The following is a 23,172-nucleotide window of genomic DNA, read 5'->3' as shown; positions in this document are numbered from 1 at the left end:
CTCCCATCCATTTGTTGCATCTCTCACATGCACATATCTAACTCTTCCACAATGTTTTCAATGCCTATTTTTTCTTACAAGGAGGGATTCCATGCAGCACATAATCTCTCTTGCATTTTTATTTTTACATTGCACTATTAGTTGATCTCTGATCATTTGATCTTTAATTTCCTCAAAGTAACATTTGACAACTAATTCCCTCAGTCTGTTCACAAACTAGCCACCATTTCATTTTTTTTGTAAACAAACTTTATTGATTTTCTCATATCATCAGCATCGACAATAGAACAATATATGTGTCCTAGCAAGCCCAGTTCTATGATCTGTACAATCATACAATGTTAGGTCATGTAGGTGAAAAACTACTGCACAGATCAGTATTCTACCCTGCAATGGTTGAAAGAAGGAACGAACTAAACATAATTTAGGGAATATTCTTCACTGACTAGTGACCATTGTGATCTATAAAAGCAGGTAAAACTCAATACTACTACTCTAAATAATCATGACCTCTTTTAGGCGGAGCAAAGATTTGTGTATTTACATACTAATATTAACCTGCTTGCCAAAATAACCAATTCTAAGCTTCCAGATAAGCATCTGTTAATGCCGTATTTGTGTGCCCCTGGCAACTAGTTAGAACTTAAAAACATGTTGCCCCTCATTGCCTAATGCATTGATTTATAAAGCTCTTTGCCCCGATGGTCTAAAATTGAGGCCATTAATTGCTTCAAATTAATTTTCAAAGTTGTGAATCCATTCCTCTCATATAATCAGTGGTGGGCCAGCTAAAGATAAAAACATTGGGGGAAGAGTTAATGACTGTAAGGATTGGTTATCAATCATCAAGTGTTTTACTTTGGAATGATATATATAAAATTATTTTCAGGAGCAAATACCTCCAAGTATTGAATAGCACATTGTTGTGTTTCTCCTTTCGACTGCTGGTAATAGTAGCCACTTAAAAACTACACACTCAAATTTGTCTTCTCTTTATGTTTCATGATGGTGCGGGATAACCAGTCCAAAAGGTAGACACTTCCGTGAAGCAGCTCAGGAGTGCGGGCGCATAACTAATGGTCTCCTACTCAGGTATGCACCAATGTTCTTTACTCTGGTTTGTGCAACACTCATTACAATTAATGCTCCCTGTGGTGCTGGTATAAATGGCAGAAGCTTTATTTCCCTTCGCATCTTAGAATATGTTGTGGCCAAAAACAGCCTGCACCTCCTCAGCCCCGTGAAGTTGGCTTGAATAACAATCAGGCTTCAACTTTATGATTGACTCTGGGTTCCACTCGCTGGCAGCCAGAGGATGATTCAGGCAGACACTCATCTGCAAATAAATTTCGTAGCGCGCCCAGCATTGCAAAATTTGATGCAGCGCGCTATGAAATTTGTTTTATTTATTATATTTTTTACTTACCTCCAATTGTCCATATTCCGGTGTTTAGTACCCCCACCCTATCCCTCCCCCACCCCGCCTCTTTGCCCCGCGGAACTTCCTCCATGGGCCGCAGCTGTCACTGTGGTAACAAAGAATGTCCACAAAATCATGAGCTCGAGAAGACTATCACACACAAGGAACCATACATCATAGTAGTAAATTCAAGTGTGATAAATGTCCCAATAGTTTTTTTTGAAAATTGAGTTTGATTTCTGAGTCTGTAAATTAGTCTTCACAAACAGCCATGTCATCATTCCCTAAGCTAGCCCCTATTTGCTAAGGCAATACGGGACTTATTTTCTCTGCATAGGTAATTTTGTGACCTAAAGCGATGTAAAGAGTCAACATCCCCAATTAGCAATAGGAGTAGTTATGTTTGAAACATGTAATGTGATTAAAGCAGCCATCACAAGCCGGTATAGTGTCCAATAGTGGGTTAGGGTAGGGCACGGCCAAAGCATATGCATTACAACCCAAGTAGCCACACTTCAAACAATCTGAAGATTTGCTCAAGTTGGAATGTTTCAGTATCTTGGGTGCCCAATGCCAATCATGGAGACCCTTAACATTTAATTTAACATGGCTTTCTCTGAGCCCATTTTGATGAAACACAGCATATTTGGCCAATTATCATCCCTAAGTAAATTACATTGGAAGGTGTTTTTGCCACGCTTGATATTACACTTTTATTCGCATATTTAGAGAGGCCATATTGGAGATGTGGGAGGGTGATATAGTGGTAGAGCTAGCTTAGATGTTATGCAATTGCAGTATTTGGTTAAATCTCAATAGTTGCAATGTAAGGAGGCCAATGTCATATGTAAGTTCAGTGAATGATTTAAAATGTTCTGTAGGCACCAATTATAAAGGGATTGATTAGGACCTTAGTTTTTTCCAGACAAGCACTTCAACATAGATGTGGCCATTGATTTTAAAGAGCACCATGCCAAAAGAGTGGAGTATATAGTTGGTTTAATGACATATCAATTTACCCAGAAACGACAATATTTTTTTTTCTATCTGTACCCATGCTGGAATACGGTCATATGTATGGGTAATGTTCCATTGAATGCACCATATAACAAGAGGCGATTACTTGCCAAAAGAAGTGGTTGCACCATTTCATTTAGATACCTTAAGCCTACATTTTGCTGTATCCCATATGAAGTATTTACTTTGAGATTCCATTTCTCTTAAAAATGGGCTTCACCAGAGCAAGCAATCTAAAGAAATAGTTAAAAAGTGGTGCAATGTTCAATTTTGCCTCAGTGTCCTCATGTTACAAGGTACCATGTCTCAGAGACCTTGATTGACTATAATGGCCAAATATGTAAAGATCCTGAACACGTTTATTAAGGAATGCTGAGTGTAAGTGGCAAAATCTCACTCTTTAGTCAATTTCATTCATTTATTTACCGGAGCATCTCATGGTTTATTATGAAATGCTGCTCTCCCAAATGTGTTTTATGCATTAGGTGACATCCTGTATCTCCCTTTTCTTTCACTCCACTGGACTGTGTATTAGCTCAGTGTCCTGTACCTCTTCTTGAATGCTGTTCTAGTACACTTCTAGTTTTTAACTGTGTATTAGCGGAACATCCTTTTTCTCTGTAATGAAATATCAGCTTACAGCAGTTTAAATGAAGTTCCTGTATTTAATTTACAGGTTGTATACCTCAGCTTCTGTTCCAAGCTCTCTGTCTTCTTTTGACTATCAACCTCCCAACGTACTACTTACTGAATCTCTAAAACACTATGAGTATTGTCATTCCATAATCAGAAAATACCGCACATCACCCTTGCTTTATTGAAACAAAAAGGTAGGAAAAATAAATTAACATCAAAATAAACTGAGCAGAGAAAGCCATAATACTATACCCATAAACAAACTACTCTCGGGTGAGTTGAAAACACTTGAACGTAAAACATTTCACATGAGAAAACACTTGATCCTAAAAGCATTTGACATGAGTATCATTGAGTTTTAGAATCCGAATAGAAGACATTTTCCGTCATGAAAAGGTTACCCATATTCTTTCAAACAGCGGATTTCTTGTATCATCTTTCACTTCTCCTCACACCCTTACCCGCATTGGACCACTCAGCTTTCTCATTAGTACTTACATAACCACTAGAAGACTTCACACCAGGCATCTTTGCAAATCTTTTCATATTCCAGATCCCTTGATCCTCTGTCCTGACAGCAATCGTGAATACTTTAATCACCTTCATGGTAGATAAGAAATTAGATTGTGCAGTCCCTCTCCATGGGTTTTTTTATCTTTGCCACATCACCCACCTGCACCAAAGTCTTCTTCACGGCTTTCTGGCCATCACATTTTCCCTGTCTCTGAACTATCTTCTGTTGTTCTACTTCTCTCCACTCTTCTGCATCATGATTAACACTCATACCACTCACTAACATATCATTCACAGAGGATGAACAAATAAATGTATTAGCCCTCCTCTTCAATTCCAATGGGGTGACCCCTGTTGTTGTATGAGGTATTAATCTGCAATTCCTAATCTTTCAAAAGTACTACGTTTGTCCAACATAATCATACCAAAACTGCTCCCTGTATTGTTTCTTTTAATACAATATTGAACATGTCTACCATGCCATTTACCTCAGATATACAACACAGTAGTTTTCTGATGCCTTTTCCCTGGAAGCAGATGAACACCGCTGTAAGTCAAACAAGTGGAAGTAAAATCTTCTTTCTCAAACACCTAATCAAGGAAATCACTCAAATCACAAGTTTTGACACAACTAGTGATTCCAACTTCAGGCCATCTTGAGTGCATGCCTAGTAAAGAGATTGCATACTTGTCGATGCCTTTAAAATCCTGATAGGACCTAAAATTTCCACAGTGACATCAGCCAAAGGTTCTTTAGGTACTCTTCTTAAAACCATGGGCTGCACCCTGCATTTAATTGTTTATCAGAATGTAAATACTCCAGACCTTCTCTTACTGATCTCTCTTCCTGGATATTAATGCCTAGTTACCAATACCTGAGTGTCTGAGTATTTCTTTTGTTTTAGAAATGCCAAGATAACTCTCATGAGCCAAGGCAATCTGGCCTTCGCTCAGAGAGATTGGTGGGATCAATCTGGTTCCTTATAGCAGAAACCCAGCCTAATGTGTATGTTCATTCCTGATAATTGATTGCCTAACTTATCTACAGCTTTCTAACCATCCTTGAGACATCTAAACACATGCTGACATCTAAACACCTGCTGCAAAAGCAAATCCTTACCAACTTCTCCCAAACTCTCATCCTCCTTTATGATGCTATCTCTGATAAGACAGGCATCAAAATCATCTGCCTCATCACCTTTTACTTCCAAATCATTCTTCTCACTCTCACCAATGTGACATAAGCATCAATCTGTAAAATTGTTCTTTTCAGTGTGTACATATGTTGCATCAAATTCAAAACCTAATTCTTCCTGAAGGTATCTACTCCTTTATTTTCAAAATTGTCTTTCAAAGCTTTATGATCTGGTTTGATCCTAAATTTGCCCCCCCCCCACTACATTTTATCAACTTATGCACAGCCCAATAAACAGTCAATGCATCCTTCTCTAGCACAGAATCATTCAATTCTGCCCATTTCAAACCTCTTGAAATGGTCCTTATGTTGTTATAGTAGAGCAGCCCCCAAGCCTTTTATCTGGCATAACACATAATAAAGGCTCCATGACCCGGTTCAAAACCTTGTAAACTAGAGGTCTTTCATAATCATGATTTCATACAATTGAATTCTTTCTTACTTTCACCATTCCACTGCAACACTGAGCCTTTTTAAACAAACTTCTCATACATTTATGGCCTGATTTAGATTTCAGCAGACAGGTTTTTCTGTCACAACGGTGATGGATATCCAGTCTGCGAAAATAGAAATCGCCACTGTTGTGAAGGTGTAACCTGTCTGACTAAATCTAAATCAGACCCTTAGCTTTTTCTGCAAAATTTGGGACAAACTTCTTATAATATTCTGATGTGCTCAAAATGTAATAACTTCCTGATTACACTTAGGACTCACCATTTTATTGATAGAACTAACCAATTCACGTCTAGGTTCAGTAGGTTCAGTACCTGAAGAAGCGATTTTTGTGTCCCAAGTAGTCAATCTCTGTAAGATTGAATTTACATTTCTTGGCTTTTAATGTTATGCCACTTTTTTTAGCCTCCTATTACATTCACTCCTTTCAACACAATTTCTATCACTCTTTGGAATATTGCAGCAGTAGAAATCAGCCTAAAAAACATCCTCAGAAATGTAAATGTTTCAAATGCTGTGACAAATGCAGTAACATCTTGGGTGTCCTGATGCAACATCACCTGATGATGAGCTGTGGTAAGAAGAACTATGTATGAGAAAAAGTGTCACCCTTCAACAGACCACATTTCAGTTATGTTGGGTTAATGAGTAATAGTCTGCTTCAACACATTCACATTAATCCACAAAATATATTACCTCTCCATTAGCTTTATGTGCCATTATAACTGGGACAACCCACTCAGCCCCTTCAACTACCTCAATTATGCTTCTTTTCTTTTCTGTAACTCTTCCCGCATCCGGTCCTTAACCATTGTGTCCATCGATCTGACTTTACTTACGACAGGCAGAGAACCCTTTTTGTTTAACGTTATGAAATATCCTTTGAGGCAACACAACCTGTCTTGAAAGACATCAGGAAAGGTTTTCTCATATTCAGGTCTAATAGTAACAATCTGAAGCAACTTACAGTTGGACTTTCATTAGGAACCAGCTTAAGCATTAAGGGGCATGTCAACAACAACAAGGGGCGATAATTATCGCCCATCGCGCCTAGCGCTGATTTCCCTAACGCAGGCTATCGCTAAATTAAATCACTGAGTTAACATGTTATCATCAACGCATAACTCAGGGGCGATATATATTCCAGCAATAGTGGGGAAATCGCCGGTTTTGCAGGGAGCATCGCTGGATTTTCCAGGGATGTTCCCTGCAAAACGGCAATTTGCTTGATGATACCACCCTGTTACATCTGCTAAAATCCTGAGGGCCAGCTTGTAAATATTGAGATGTGTATTTAGCGATAATTTAAAAGGTAGTCCATCAGAGGTATGCCCAGTGATGCCCACTTTGCATCGCATTAGAGATGCAAAGCGAGGCGTCAGCAAAACGGCTGATAACATGCGCTAATGCATGTTAGCATCGGTTGTAAAATTTGACAACCTCTATTTCGCCTTTTTTCCTATTAGAGCAGCCCACCCATTGTTTATTTATGCATAGGCTTGACAAAGTTTACTTGTCTTGGCAAATGTGCTTACTTCAGTTAGTAAAGAATTATCCTTTTGCCTAAATGATTCTTTTGCTCTTCCCAAGCAACCCAACATGATTTGATCCCTCAAATGTGCTTCACTATATGCACAAAAATTACATTTTGACGCCAATTTCCACAAAGTGATACATTCTCCCAATGTTTCCTAAGACCTTTGCCACCGTTTACCAAAAGGTATATGGCAACCCAGGAGATGTACTACTGCACTCAAGCTTTAAACATCAGATTGCTACTTTACTGGGAAAAAAGGCTCAGAGAAGGAAGTACAACAGCTACTGTAAACTGGCATGAGGAAGACAACTGCTTTGAACGAGCATCAGGAGTGAAGATCCTGCAAGGAGCAGATCGCACAGAAACTAAAAGTTGCTCCACAAAAAAAGACGAGTTCCAAAGTTCCTTAAAATGCTCCATACAATAGTCGAGTTCCAATGTTTGTGAAACCCACTTATTCTGTTAGGTACTGCCCAATCCGAAATGGTGGTTCAGAAATAACACATATCCAAGGTACAGCCCAATCCAAGATGACTTAACTCCGAAATCTTACCAGCCACTATGTTTCCCAATCTAAGATGGTGGGTACCAGAAATGCTAGCAGTTCCCTGTGCTGCCCAATATATGAAAGTGGGTAAAATGCATCTGCTGCCACCAAATGTGTGCTCGGGGAGATGTGCAAGCAATGAAATGGAACTACACAAGCAAGCTGCTGTTATCATACATAATAAAAATGAACACACAAAGTCGAGAGAGAAAGTTGGAGCTGCTGGGATGTGGTGGCATGCAGAATGTGGCACAAGCAACTGGCACCAATGGGATCACATGCACAGTAACTTGCAGCACATTTATATCCTAAAATGGGCTAAAATATAAGATAATGCCATGAATAGTCACAGTCACCTGCCTTGAAAATGTTCCTATGACAAGCTGAATTACAAACAGGGTTAAAGTGATTAATCTAACATTGGTTAACATTGGTTAATATTCACAGTGGAGTAGGGGTGAGGGACAAGATGAGTTTCTTGCCAATCTTCAGCAATGTAATGAAGTATCAGTCTACAGCAGTTGATATGAAGTCCCTCTATTTAAGTTACAGGTTGTACAACTCAGCCAACACACCAAGAAGCTTCTGCTCCATGCACTCTCTCTCCTCCTGGATACCAACTGCCCCACACAGGGTTGTCTAGGTTTATTATGGTCCTATGACCCTTTCTTATTTTGTCAACATGTTTCAGTCTTATCACTGACTTGCACAACGTCCAGGGCTTCCGTCAGGACATAGGGACTTTTAAATGTCCCCGATTACTTGCAGAAAATAGCCACTCTACGTGAAAATCACATGCAGTATCTGAATATTATTATTTTATTTATTTATTTATTTATTTATTTTTTGTCACCCGTATGAGCACCTGAAATGTTTTGATATATGCTAAAAAATGAAAATAAACTAATGAATTTAGGTCTACCTACATCTCCAGCTCCCCAGCGTGAATTAATTGTATGCTTTATATATTTTTTAAGGACCTCATTAGGCCACCCCTGAACCATTGTTTTTCTAAAAATATGTATCTGAATATTATGCATGGCTTCTGGAGACTTGCCTGACCATGCTTGTTGGTAAAATTGTTTGTGCCAACTTTGGGTCACTCGCAAAGCTCCTCAGGGGGCGGGCTGGCATATCTATATCATCACACAGTCATCAAGAATATCATGCCCCAGACTCACCTATTTAGATCCACTCACTCCTGGCTCTGTGTGAAATTCAATGCCCTGCTAACTAGTGAAAATGTGCCTGTGCTCCTCCTATAAACATGATAAAATTGGTACACTCCTAATTGGCAAATTAAACTTGCCTATTTGTCCCTAGTAAATGGTAGAAAATGTACCCAGGGCCTCTAAGGTTAATATCATTAATGGACTGCAGTACCCTTTGTGCCATCAGCTATAGTGACTGTGTAAACACATCCTCAGGCCTACTATTGTAGCTTGACTAAAGCAGCTTTGAACCTGCCATTTGACATGTCAACATAAATCCTTTTAACAGGTCTACACCTTTATTTTAAATATTAATATTTCATCCCTACATATGTCTTGCTGTTAAATAGGCAATAGGTTCATGGTATTTAAAAGTAGGAAATATAGAAAAATAATGTTAAAACATGTGGTTACAGTTAAAAAGCCCCAAAAGCTATTTTCTTTGTAGCAAGTGAGCTAGTCCATGGAAAATCACTTTGATTTAATGTTATATTTAATAATGCTATTTCCAGCTAGAAAATGGCTAGAAATTACATTCTTGTACTATATGTGATATTTATTAATAGTACACTTCATTGGTAACGTCGAATTTTTATTAAATGTTAAGGAAAATGTACTTTTAACAAAGGATACATTTTCCTACCTATAGCCTAATTTGCAATGCTTGTAGCTGCAGCCTTCTGAGTGTGCAACTCTGGCAATTGCTCAGCAAATGAGGTATGGAAACTTCTCCCAGAACAAGAGACAAGACTAGAGAGCGGAGATTTTGTCTGTTCCTCTGGCAGGATGACCATTTGGGCAATGCTCAGGAACTACAAGTGAGCTGAACGTAAGGTTATGTAGTGACTGTAGTCGTTCTCTCTGACAAGGATTGTGATTATTACTTGAGGGGGTAGTTACCTACCACAACTAATAACTCAATTTATCACACATCCTGTACCTAACTTTGGATGTCGCCCTCCTGTGTATCTTGACTGTATATTAGTTTGATACCATGTACCTCTTCTTGAATGATGCTCTCCCTCGCTCCTGTACTGCGCATTACCTGGACCTCTTGCAAATCTTCTTGCATGCCACCTCTTTTCTGTTTCTTAATTGTGTCTTAGCTGGACAGCCTGCACCTCATTTTATATGCTTCTCTCCCATGCTTCATGGCTGTGTATTAGCTGGACATTCTCTTCCACTTCTTGATTTACACTTTTCCAAGCTTCTTGTCTCTTCAATTGTTCTGAATTGTGTATTAGATGGCCATACAGTACCTCTCTCTGAATGCCAGTGTCCTACTTCTTGGCTGTCTATTACCTGGCCATCTTCTACCTCATATTGAATACCACTCCTCCATGCTTCTGGACTGTGTGTTATCAGGGATCTTTTCCCTCCTCTTGAAATATACTCACCCACACTTAACTAGAACTCAAAGGACTGCCTGCTGGAACCCTAGTCTGGACCACACTGAATTACTCCCTGAAGGACTGCCCCTGTTGCACACTTGTAACTACATCCCTGAAGACTTTGCCTTGCTTCAAAAAGGATTAAGGAGTGGACTCCCTGAAAGCAACAGGTTAACAGAACTTCCCTGCACTATCTACTTCATGAAGTATCCAGCCGGGAGTGCATCCTGTGGACTTTTAAGGGGTTGGCCCGATTCATTGTGGGAATTGTAGTCCGGATGAGGAAGGACCTTCTCAGAGCTTCTTGTCTCTTGGATTTGTAATTTGGACATGCTGCACCCTAAAGATTAACTTCAGGGAGAAGTTCCAGAAGTTTGGAACAGATTTTGGCATGTGGCCTGGTCGAGGGGACCGCACAACGTAAAGAGAAAATCCAACAGAAAAGTTACTAAGTGTTGAGGTAAAACTTTGACTGGGCAAGCGTGACCAGATGTCCCACAGTAGTGCTATATGTTTTTAAGCACAGGAAAGTGTTAAACTTTTAAAAATTCATATCTCTGGTTCCTATATTGGATTTTAATCAGTAATGCATTCTTTTAAAGATAAAAATATTTCCTATTTTTGTAAATTGGTGTGGGATGTTAATGGTGTGTTCTGCCAAACGTATTTAATGTATTGGTGAATTTAAATGCTTTACATACCTATCTCGTAAGTGAAATCTGCCTGCTTGTAGAGAGCTACCAAGGGTTGAGTCAGGGGCCAATGTTTTGGGACCTTGACTGCACCATCTAAATTGGTTGTTGGCCTTATTGTTAGTGGTCTGTCCCTACCTTCCAAAAACTGTGTATTAGCTCGATCTCCTGTATCTCTTACTTTATGCTGCTCTCTTGCACTTATGGACTGTGTATTAGCTAGACATCCAGCAACTCTTCTTGGCATCTGCTTTCACACACTTCTGAACTATGTATCACATAGACATCCTGTACCCCTTCGTGAATTCCACTCACTCTCACTTATGAATTGTGTATTAACTAAAACTCCTGTATATCTTTTGGAATGTTGCATGCTCATACTTCTGGACTATTTATTAGCTGGACATCCTGTACCTCTTCTTGAATGCTGCTCTCCCACAAATCTGGTCTGTGAACTAGCTGGACTTCTTGTACCTTCTCTTGAGTACTTTTCTAATTCACGTCTGGACAGTGTATTAGTTGGAAATCCTGCACCACCTCTTTAATGCTGGTCTCCTGCACTTCCGAACTGTGTACTGGCTGGATAGTCTAATCCTCTTTTTGAATGTCTCTTGAATATCTCTTTCCAGCACTTCTGGACTGCATATTAGCTGGACATTATGTACCTCTTCTTGAAAGCTCCTTTCACACACTTCTGGACTAAGTATTAGCTGGGCATCCTTTACCTTTTCTTGAATGTGACTCTACGGCACTTCTGGACTGTGTGTTGGCTGAAGCTCTTGTACCTCTTCCTGAATGCTGCTCTCCAGTGCTTCAGGACAATGCATTAGTTGGACATCCTGTCCATCCTCTTGAATGCTACTCTCAAGTGCTTCTGGACTATATGTTAGCTGAAAATCCTTTACCTCCACTTGAACTTTGCCCTTCTGCACTTTTGGGGTGTGTATTGGTCGGGGATGCCATTTCCACACACTTATTGGTGCCTCCCACATTCTATATGATGCAATACATTTATAATTTATTTGTAAATTTGAATCGATCACAATTACAGAACATTTTTAAAACATGTGCAGAGAGATAATGTTCAAAGCAATAAAAAGATTCCCTTGGGGATATGCAGCCCAGAAGGTCAGAAATGGAAACATTATTCTCACCAATAAATAGTTTAAAAGGGATGTTCCGTCCTAATTGTGAGTCGCAACGCTACCTATCAAGGGTTTGAGAATGCAACTGCCGCTGCAAACCATTGATCAGTTAGCAACACCTCAAAGGAGGTAGTTACTAATTCTCAAAGCCTTTCTGTGCCCTAGGACTGGTTGTGGTGTTTGTTCTCAATGATAAATAAGCAATGACAAAATTATGGGTTGTGATGATAACTGAAAATGCTGGCTAGCCCTATTGCATTTGCCGGTGCTTGTTTTATTGTGATGGAAAGCATGCACTATATATATGCAACAATTCCTAGGCAATTAGGATACATACACAAGGACTAATATATGTGGAGGAGAAGATCACTAATACAAAAAGTTATTATTAAAATCACATAATTTTTAATAAGCAACATCAAGTGGTGCACTCAGATAAAAAAATACATCACAATAAAAATAATACATAAATGTTCACAATAAAGCTAAATAAGGAAAAAACAGTAACCAATAAAACATAAAACGAGAGTGGCAAGAGCATGCACTATATACATTGTATCACGTTTTACTGTTAGGGAGTTGATGCTTGTCTTCCTCTACCGTAATTAATCAAAAGGAGGGATAAGGGATCAGAATCTCCGTTTCATTCCCCGTAGTCAGTTCTATATTCATCAGTTAAGGAAACGGACACTAGTTACACCTTATGACCATTGGCACAAGGAATAAAGATCAGAGTAGCCTCAAAAAACTCTATGTTATAGTTGGAAAGAGGTGCGGTATATCTGGTTCATCCGCCCCACATTAGAGTTGTGGCAGTTATCATTGGCTACTCCGAAGTGGTGAATTTGCCAGCCTCACCCGAGGCGCCTCTGGTCTAGGGTGCAGCGTCCAGAGAAATTGAGTGAAAAAAGGTGTAAATTAAATTGTGCAAAAAAGGAAAGAATCGTTAAAAATGGTAAACGACCCAGAAGTTCTTTAATAAAGGTTGTTTTAACCACCACGTTAAAAATGAGTAATACGCCTTTAGACCAAGTTACTGAGTCTAGTAGTATAATTAGAGGAATACGTCGACATGTTTCAGCTCCTTGGGCCTGGATGGGTCTATGGAGCTTTCGTCAGGACTAACAAACATAAAAAATTGGTACTCACACAATTAGTGTAGTAGTTTTTCAGGTATAGACACACTTTGTTTGATTATGTAGTTAGGAAATTCTCCTTCATAATCTGTAATGAGACGAAATAATATACAAAATTGCACACATACACTTTTTTCTTAATGCTTTACATTTTTTGATCACGATTGGTTAAGTGACATTTTCCCTCTACCAATACATCTTGACCTAGGAAGGCAGTAAATAATGGAGAGTAAAGGTGCTAATGTATGGTCTTGCTCGGGGTTAAAAGAACCACTTTGTAGAGATACTTATAGTGGGCGCTAGTATGTTTTTGCCAACTATATCTACACATGCCTTAAGTATAGTGGCCTATTGGTCTTAGCCTCATGTTAGTCGCAAGAACGCTAAGAGGCGCTGATTAAAGTAGCTGAGGGTACGCTGCATTATCGTTTTACCATGAGTGTTGTTACGCGGTCATGTCTTCCTCTACCGCCAAGAGAACATCTCCTAATCCGAAAGATGCAAAATGCTCTGTTGAAATATTTATCACGAGTTAGAGTTAAAAATAAAAAGAAAAATGAAAGTCATTTCCGTTGGCTTTTCACAGAAACAAGGGGAGCTAGGGGAGTGACAATCATTGTGGCAATCTCGCTGCAACATCCCCTTTGGTGGATTCTATATTGTAGCTCTACTTTGCTACAAACTCTGACATGTTATCAGCCCCGAGGGCATCACTTACTCAGACCCCGAGTACAGAACAAAGGGAGGGTCACTGTGGGCTCCAGAGCACTGCCCAAGGCTCAAGCAAAGGTGAGTGAGAGAGTGTGGGAAGGAAAGGAGGGGCAGGGTATACAGAAGGGTGAAAAGAAGGCTGGGAAGAGAAGAAGCAACAGAGAGTGGGCGTGAACGACAGGAGAGGCTAGAGACAGGTGTGCATATAAGGAAAGAGCGAAAAGAAAGTGAAGAGAGCTGGGATGATGAAAGCGGTGATAGTGTAGAAACATGAGCAAAATGTCTGTAGAGAGTGAAGAGTGATAGTACAGAGAACAGTGCAAAGGAGAGAAAGAGAAGCGCGTGAAAACATTGGCACAAGAATGAAAGGTAAGGGCTGCTAAGAAGATAAGAGAGCAAAGTAAGCAACGCGTCAGAGCGGGGAAGAAAGGAGATGTATGAAGGGATATACAAAGAAAGAAAGAGTGAAGAAATGCGACAGGGAAAAGAGATGAAAATAGGAAGGGTATACAGAGGTGTGCAACGAAAGGGAAGAGAAATTATATGATAAGGCTGCAAAGATCAGAGAGAGGTGTGTTTAAAAAGGTGCACATATAGAGAGAGAAAATAAAAAAAACATAATGTGAGCTAGAAGGAAGAAAAAAAGGTGTATAGAGTGGAGTAATGAAGGAGAGGACACGCTGACACAGAGCGAGAGTGAAAAGATGCTTTTGGTGCCTTGCTAAGGCGCGAGAGAAGAAACAAAGTAGCGGAGACCAGAGATTTAATAGGGAAGGTAGGTATTGAAATTTGTGCAATGAGGGGACACAGGAAAAACAAAGGCTTTGAAGTAAGGAAGAGGGAAAGGTATTGAGAGGTGTGCAAGGAAGGAAAGAGCGGAGACATTGGGCCACATGCATCATTCTAAATATTGGTCGCAAAGCGCAAGATTCCCAGAATCTGCCCTGTTGCGACCGGTATTTTTGCATTTGGGATGCATCAACCCAAATGAAAAATCGCAATTTAAGTAATCGCAAAATTTGCTATTACTTAAATTGCCAATGCATTTAGGGAAACGCAAATTGTGATTCTCTAAATGCAATGCATGATGAAAAAGGAAATATCGATTTTGCAAATGGCAATCGTAAATTACCATCAATTCAAAGTTGATGGTAATTTTTGAAAACTTAGAAAACTGCACAAAAGTGCATTTGTCAAAGTTCCATCAGCCTGATTCATCATTCTCCCGTTTTGCGAGCCCCTAATAGCGATTCATAACGAATCGCTATTAAGGACTTGCAAAACGGGATTCATGTAGAAATTGCATAAAGAAATGCGATTCCTACACATTCCTTATTTGCGATTAGCAAATTGCTAATCGCAAATAAGGAATAACTCCCCATTCATTCCTATGGGCCAAAAGGCCCATAGGAATGAATGGGGAGTATTCCTTATTTGCGATTAGCAATTTGCTAATCCCAAATTAGATAGCGATTTAAAGGGTGCCAGGGGTGTCCAACGGACACCCTGTAGCACCCCTTAAATGCAAATTGAAACAGGTGTTGCGCACACACATGTCCAAAGGACATGTGTGTGTGCAACATGCAACTTAGAAAAATGCTTTTAAAAGCATTTTTCTAAGTTTTCGCTATTTACCACGAGGTTTGACCTCACGGTAAATAGCAGGCCGAAATTGCGAATTCGCAATTTTTAAATGGATGATGAATTGCATTTAAGGAATCTCAAATAGAGATTCCTTAAATGTAATTCCTCGCAAAATAGCGAAATCGCTATTACCGATTTTTGCATTTGGGATGATGAATCCCAAATGCAAAAATAGCGCTTGCAAAGGGCCAGATTCTCAGAATCTGGCCCTTTGCGAGCCGATTTCGGCTTGATGAATCAGCTGATAATAATGTTGATCGTCTGATTTATAGATTTACAAATATTGCTGAAGCTATACGGATTATTGTTCAATGCTGCCCTTGCTGACCACTTGTTGATGCACCTCGCATTTTATTCAAATGTTCAGAGTAAAATTAAATAATTGGCGACATTGTTTTTACCACATGGCTGCGGGAACACCCGGGCTGCCTCGCCTATCAAAACTGCGCCGTACCGAGCACATGGAATGTGGAGCAGAGGCGGCTTTGAGGACTGACTGCGCATTAGACACGTGCTGCAAAGGTAACGAGGCCACGCCCACACGCTCACATAAAGATCTCCCTCTCTTTCCTCCACGTACAGTCCTGCATCACTGACATGCAGTCCTGCGCAAAAAAGTGAATATTTCCGCATCTGGTCAACATCGTGCGTCACACCTACACATGGCAGGCGACACAGTACTGTGTCGCGACACAGAGTTGGGAAAGCTCTGGGCTAGGAAATCCTCGATTCAGGCTTCTAAGGAAGCCAAAAATCGATCGGATAGGTTTTTAGATGACAAGGGACTTTCATACTTTGGGCGCATCCTTAAAGATGAGGAGTCACTGGGCTCAATTTGATGTGCACCCGGGTTGCATCGCGGTGCAGGCTTTGATGATGAATGAGGTGCTGCTGGGTCTCTGCTGCTTTCTTGAAGATTTAAAGAGGTGGACAAGATGCTGTCATGGACTTGGGCTTCAACTTGTAATTTGGCTACAGTAGTTGTTACAATAGTTTTTGTAAAGTCTAAGCCAGGGTCTTGTGCAGAAAGGTTTCCAGCGCCCATGGGAGGAACCTGAGCTTCAGGTGAGAATAAGCGAGGACTCTCCGAAAGTGATCTTTTAATATGCCCAGGACTGTGGGAAGAGAGCTGGTCATGGTCCTGGACTTCCACATTGCACTGCGATGTCGTGATAGTGGCAGAGCCAGTTTGAGGAGCGGGTTTACTGAAAAACTCATTAATCCGTGCTTGTGACAGTTGGCCACCTGGGTATAACACTTTGTCTTGCAGTGACGGCGACTTTTGTAGAGCACCCACCAGGGAGACAGCTCAAAGGGTGGTACCCTCTCTCCGGGGAAGTTTCCTACGTGGCATAGTGACCCTCCATAAATCTCCCGCGAGGTAGTGCTTTCAAATTAGCGACTTGGAGCTTGCGCTCTCCCTATCAGCAACCCCTCTCCGCACTGTCCAGCGATTGCTTACGCCAGTGAGGGTGGCAAACTAGCTGTAGTTGTAAGCAGCCCGTCTGTATAACGTGGTAGTGGTAGTGGAAGGCACTTACTGCCACCAGAGGCGCTAGTGGTGATTAAGGCATTTTGCAAGGCCTTCCTCTCTCCTCTTTGCTGATAGGTGAGCAGAGCTAGGTGAGCTGGGCCACTTCGCACTCCTTGCTGCCCAACAGTCTTCACATGGATGGGTTCAAAGGCAATGGAAGACAACCTTTTCCCTCGTTGCCACCCAACTGGGCATCTCTCGTGTGTTGAAGGCGGTGTGGAAGGAGTTATCCCCCTTCTGATGGAGTCTGGTCCATTCCAGTCCGGGTCTGCCTGGGGTCGTCTGTAGGAGCGGGGCTCTAATCCCTGCTCTGCGCCGCTGTATACCGCTCAACCACCACGGTGCGTGGGCGTGAGGGAGGAAGAGGAGATGGTGAACGCACCTGAGATACTGAGAGCACCTGAGGAACTGAGAGCGGGGAAGCGGGGTGCAGGAAGAACTGCCGCCGCTGCACTGACCTGCGTGGCTTGACCCTGCTCAACCCCCTCAGCTCCACCGCAGCAACCCCAGCACCTTGATCCGTTCCTCAGGACGCCGGGTCAAAACTCTGGTTCTGGCTCTGCTCGTCTCACCCCGATCTGCACAGGCGGCTGGTTGTGGCTGCGGCTGGACACGCTGGACCCCTCTGTAGCAGGTTGCACCCCGCAAACAGGAAGCCAGTTAGTGTGGTGGAGGGAGAAACTATAGGGACCACAATCCATCACGATTTAGGCTCACAACAGCCTGGAAGAGTCTATCGAGCTCGCACACAGGAGCACACCCACCGTGCGAGCACCGGCTGCAGCTGCAGTGTCGGAGCACAGCCCAGTTGGTTTCACGGCGTACCGTGCCCAGCAGGAACCGCTCACCGCCTCACCTCGTCTCAGAAGCCAAAACAGCGCACCAGGCCACACAGGAGGTTCGCGCCATCACAGGCTTCTCCGCCGCTACCCCCAGCCTTCAGGCGACCCCCGGAATGCTAAGGGGGACACCAAGGGGTAGCAGTCACCGGCAGCAGGACCTTCAAAGCGTGATGTGCGGCTTTTCAGTATGCTCTCTGGAGCAGGACGGGTATGCGCGAGTAGTGCAGAACCGGTATGCGTGAGTCCTCTTGTGTAGTGAGCTAAAGATTGAGCACTAAAAATTGATGATGGATTCAACCCAGATCTGTAACTGCAGATCAGTGTTTGAAAATTTTCAGCACTCCGTCCATCATCTCTTTGTGTTTGCTTTGTTCCCCCTAAGTTGGCAGGGTATGCCTAGAGGTGGGTCCATTGCTCAATTTGCCACTGGATTTAAGCTATCCTGGCTAAGGAGGGTTGTTACCCCGAAACCGGTTCCAGGATGCTTGTTTATGGTCCAGGGAAGACATGGTTGGCAGTTCGGACTCGTCTGTTCTCATGAGGCACAGGGTCAAGACTAATTTGCATAATGCTGTGTCTGAACTGAGGTGACGAGGTGAGCTAAAGAATGATGATGAAAGTAATCCAGATCTGTGACTGGGGTTGAATGTTTGAAAAGTTTCAGCCCTCCATCCATCATCTCCTAGTGTTTGCTTTGTTCGCCCTAAGTTGGCAGGAATTGCCCAGACACAGTTCCCTTGCTCACTTTGCCACTGGATTGAAGCTACTCTGCCTGATGAAGGTTGTTACCTCGAAACCAGTCCCAGAATGCTTGTTTCTGGTCCAAAGTAGACATGGCTGGAAGTTTGGGCTGGACTGTCCCCATGAAGCACAGGGTCAATACTGATTTGCATATATCAGTGTCTGAAGTGGGGTGGCATAGTGAGCGAAAGAGTGATGATGTATTTAACCCAGATCTGTGACTGCTGGTGATTGTTTGAAAGGTTTCAACACTCCGTCCATCATCTCCTTGTGTTTGCTTTGTTCACCCTACGTTGGCAGGGTATGCCTAGGCGTGGGTGACTTGCTTACTTTACCACTGGATTCAAGCTAGACTTGATAATGAGTGGTGTTTCCCCGAAACCGGTCCCAGGATGCTTGTTTCCATTCCTGGGTAGACATGGCTGGCAGTTCGAGCTGGGCTGTTTCCATGAGGCACAGGATCTATATGGATTGCACATAACAGTCTCTGAACCAGGGTTGCGTAGTGAGCTAAACAATGATGATGGATTCAACCAAGATCTGTGACTGGGGGTGAGTGTTCGAAAGGATTCAGCACTCCGTACATCATTTCCTTGTGTTTGCTTAACTCTATTCCTCAAACTGTGACCCTTAATTATTTAATTCCACATTTGGATAAACTCTAACCTTTTACTTTGGAGTACTGACCAAAGCCAAATCCAGTTCACCTCTGCAGATGCATGTCTCTCGAGGATCTCGGCAAACCGTATAATGTTGTTATCCCTTTCCATTCTAGCACTGGTTAACCTCTTGTTGGGCTTGGCCATTTGTGCACGGTTATCCCCAAACATTTTTCCCTCTTCCTCCTAATTAGTCTGACCTTATTTTGTTAGCTCTAGAATGCTACGGGCTTTTCCACTGCTGATCAGTGCTAAAGGGCATATGCTCTCCGACTAAATTGTATTGATGGCTGGTTATCCATGATTTACATATTTGATTTACAGGTAAGTCTCTAGTAATGTGCTCTGTGTATGCCCGAGGCCTGTGAATTTAGTGCTACCAGTGGGCTTACAGCACTGATTGTGCCACCCCCATGAGTATCCTTACAAACATCTTAGGCCTGTCACTGCAGTGTCTGGATGTGCAGTTTTAAAGGTTACTCCCTTGCCTGGCCCAAACCTTCCCTTTTATTACGTCTAAGGCACCCCTAAGGTTGGCCCAATGTAACTCCATGGGCAGGGAGCAGTGAATGTGGAAGGTAGGACACATGCTTGTATGTGTTACATGTCCTGATAGTGAAGTACTGACAATTTCATTTTTCATTATTGTATGGACTATCTCTCCAATAGGTTATCATTGGAGCTGCCTTGTAACATCTTACAAGTTTAACTTTCGATTAGAAAGAGATAGAGATTTGGAGTTTGGGTTCCCTGAAATCAGAATCTAAAAACGCATCTTCCTGTGAAGGTGGTTTTAAAATATCACTTTTAGAAAGTGGACATTTTATTGGTTTACCATCCTGTGTCTCTGCCTGCTTGTGGAATCCATGTCTGGTTGCCACTGACAGTAGGGCTGTTTGTGCATTTGGTCTAGACAGTTACACAAAGGAACTGAGATGTGCCCTGCATATCCTGATTGCACATCACTAGGCTGATGTGTCTTACTGAGCTACAGTAGTGGGAGGAGTTGTCACTGACACCTGATTAGGGATGTGGCTGTCCTCTCACAATGCTGTCTCCAACCCATTGTAGTGTGTCTGGAGCCAGGACAGGGCAAGTCAGGATCTGTGCACTACATAGACTATCTTTTGAAGCATGCCTACTTCAAAGGTGAAATGGGGTATAAGTATTGGACCAGTAAGAGGAGGCTGCCACGAGAAAGAGCTGGAGAGCTGTCAGGGGGAGTACTGCCTCTTTACAGTTTTGGTTTGCTGTGTTGGCCTGCATTTGCTGCTTCTGTCTTGGAGAGAAAAAGGACTGGACTTTGCCTTGTATCCTGCTTCAGAAGATTCTCCAAGAGCTTATATGAGCTTGCCTCCTGTTGAGAAATCAAACACCTGCAGCCCCTGGACTCCTCTGCTGGGAGTTATGACCTGCCAAGTGGCGCCAATTCAAGTTCTTGGCCATTGCGGTGGCTTTGCAGCAGAATGTAGAAGAAAATCCAGGCAGCGACATCTGTGCCTGTTTTTTCTGATGCCGTACCTTTTTGCGGCTGGGAGGATATACGGACTCCCACGCAGCCCCGGCTGTGCAGCTGAAAAACTTTATGACTCTAGGGGAGGTGATGCCTCTGTTCCTTACTGCAGCGCAGGAGAGGTAAGACATTAGTTCCTTACTGTGTCGGAGAGGTGACGTCACGGATGGCGGCGATGCGTCACTTCCTTTTGACTGTGCGATATCGTTAGATTTACGAGTCGCCCACGTCAAGGATCAGCTCCGCATTGATGGAGCACCACATCGGTGAAGTCCGGGCTGCAGTGCGAGTTGTGAGAGTGCGCCATGGGTGTCACGAGCGGTGCCCTTGGCTCTGGCGCAGGCAGCGGCTTCGTTGACGGCTTCAGAGTCGATGCGGCACAGCGTCGGCAGGCATTGGGGAACAGTGTAAGTTGGGGCGGTGCATCGTGCTCTTCACGAGCAGTACCCATGGCTTTGGTGCAGGTTACGGCGTAACTCGCTAGAGTCAGTGTTGCAATTTCCTTCTAAAGCAGCTTAAACAGCAGTTCCAGATGCAGAGAGACAGAAGGGATGACATTGTTGTGTCCATGAGGAGGCACACTGGAAGGTTAGGCAAGAAAATGTTTACTTTCTAAAAGTTCAGGTATTTTAACTTTATTTTTCTATCTTGTTCCCAGTGTCAGTTATGTTTATATGATGTTATAAACAAACTCTCCATTCTGTCCTATGGAAACAGATAGCCTTGCAATAGTGAAAAACTAAATTGGATGTATTTCACAATCAGGACATGCCACACACATCAGGGCATATCCTACCTTTCTCATAAAATGAACCCTGCTCACAAGGATACCTTGGGCCTACCTTAGGGGTGACTAATATGTAGAAAATGGATGGTTTAGAAACTGGCAAGTGTGTGCACTTATACTAACAGGGAGTCACCGCTCATAAGTAGAGAGAGAAGGAAGGAGAGTAAGGGGTACTCTTGTTGTGTGCTACTCTAATTGTGGGGGGCAGTGTGTCCTCATCTTGATGCCCTCACACACCCCGAAAGATGTCATGCTTCAACATTGGACTTTTGTTCCTCATCGGGCCGGCACTGTAATGCCCTGTGGTTCCCCCAAAGGGTCTCTTTTTTGGAGATCTTTTAATGAAGCTGTATGGGTGCATGAGTGTAAGTGGCAGTTTAACCGGGGGGACCCAAATTTTTGGGCCACTGTAGATACTACTTTCTTACTTTGAAGTGAACAATGTAGGGCACCCGCGCACCGAGGGGGCTTCAGTGGTCTGCATTAAAATCATTTCCAGGTCCCTGCATTTTCAGCAAATATTGCAGTGGCCATTTTTATATCAAGATTAGTTCTAACAATGTTGGACATTTTTAAATGAGGAATAAAAATAAAAATGCTGGTGTTACCCCTAGGATGGTGGATTTTAAACAACTTCAAACTGACATTTTAATTGTCTAGAGCGTGTGCTGAAGACCCGCTTCTTTAGACCCTTCCCAAATTGTATTCTTCCTTTGTAGTCAAAAGTATACCATTAGTTTGGCCAATCTTTACACTTGTCCTTTAAATTGATAAAAAGCAGCAAGTCACAGGTTGCATGCCTGTGTGGAAAACCTAGTCTTTTATCCATCCCACATCGATATCACGAAGTAGCATTTACTTGGGTACTCATAATATCGGTCCTGTAATTACCTAAGGGGCACATTTATCAAGCTTTTACAAAGCGCAACCCAGCAAGCCCATCGGAAGATCTTTATAACTGTTTGAATCGCATTTGTGATTTGTTTTGGGGTTGTGGTAACCGGCCCCCTTTCTCCTTGAGCACCTTATTACATGTTGTCATATGACATTACCTATAATTGCTGTGCGCTCTTTCTAACTGTTACCAAATTGTAAGAAGCCCATTGATGAGCTGTGCTGTGTGAAAGGGCAGGAATGAGCCGTATTTAACTTTATATGGTGCATTCCTGTCATTTCCTTGCACTGGCACAGACAGCCTTGCTCGATGGTGCAAGGGTGCCTGTGCTATAGGCAAGATTGCTTTGTGCAGGAAGGAACACCAGTTACATTACACAACGACACATTCAATATTGTAGGCATGAGGAATTTAAGTGATTTGCCCAGAATGACAGGATGTTAAGTCTACACCGTGACTCGAACCTGAGCCCAAAGTTCAAATTCGGAAGCCCTGGCTGTTATGCAACATCATCTCTCTGCCGAAAGGAGCACTCATAGAAAGAGGAAAAACAGAGAGAAATTGACACATTTCTCCTCAATATGCCGCCCCTGGGGAGGTGTGTCATTTAACGCATTCCCAGGTCTAGGAGTCATGTTAAATCTGTAAATGTGCCAAAATCCATGGGTGGATGCATGGGAACAAACCCGTTCCACCCTGTTGTATTCCAGTTCTGCAATTCCTTCGTGCCCTAAGCGCGTGACGGTGACAATCCATCTCTCCTGCGCGAGAGCACCCTTTGTCCCCACACCCTTCCCATTGGTTCCCCAACATTCCACACTCCCTCTGGCCCCCCTCCTATGACCAACGGTCTTTCCTGTCATTTCATGCCTTACCTACGCACCGCACTAGGTAATGTAATGTAATGTAATGTAATGTAATGTAATGTATGTATACTTGTAAAGCGCACTGTT

The 23,172-nt window shown here is 42.4% G+C and overlaps 1 protein-coding gene across 4 annotated transcripts in view; it reads left to right on the top strand.

The window, feature by feature from the left end:
- LOC144767674 (putative G-protein coupled receptor 33) overlaps window positions 1-23,172 on the top strand; it is a 499,098-nt gene that overhangs the window by 429,201 nt on the left and 46,725 nt on the right. The window contains exon 3 of one of the 4 annotated variants that reach the window (XM_078651065.1): window positions 1,024-1,092. The exons of 2 other annotated variants lie outside the window; for them this stretch is intronic. The gene's annotated coding sequence lies outside the window, so the exon portion shown is untranslated. Of the gene's footprint in view, window positions 1-1,023; window positions 1,093-13,531; window positions 13,683-23,172 lie in introns of those variants that run through there. One more of the 4 variants, XM_078651067.1, reaches the window with a different exon arrangement.

The sequence above is a fragment of the Lissotriton helveticus genome, chromosome 7 (genome assembly GCF_964261635.1).
Source record: "Lissotriton helveticus chromosome 7, aLisHel1.1, whole genome shotgun sequence".
In the NCBI taxonomy this organism is placed as follows: Eukaryota; Metazoa; Chordata; class Amphibia; order Caudata; family Salamandridae; genus Lissotriton; species Lissotriton helveticus.
Note: the sequence above shows the minus strand (reverse complement) of the source record. Positions and strands in the feature narration are given on the sequence as shown.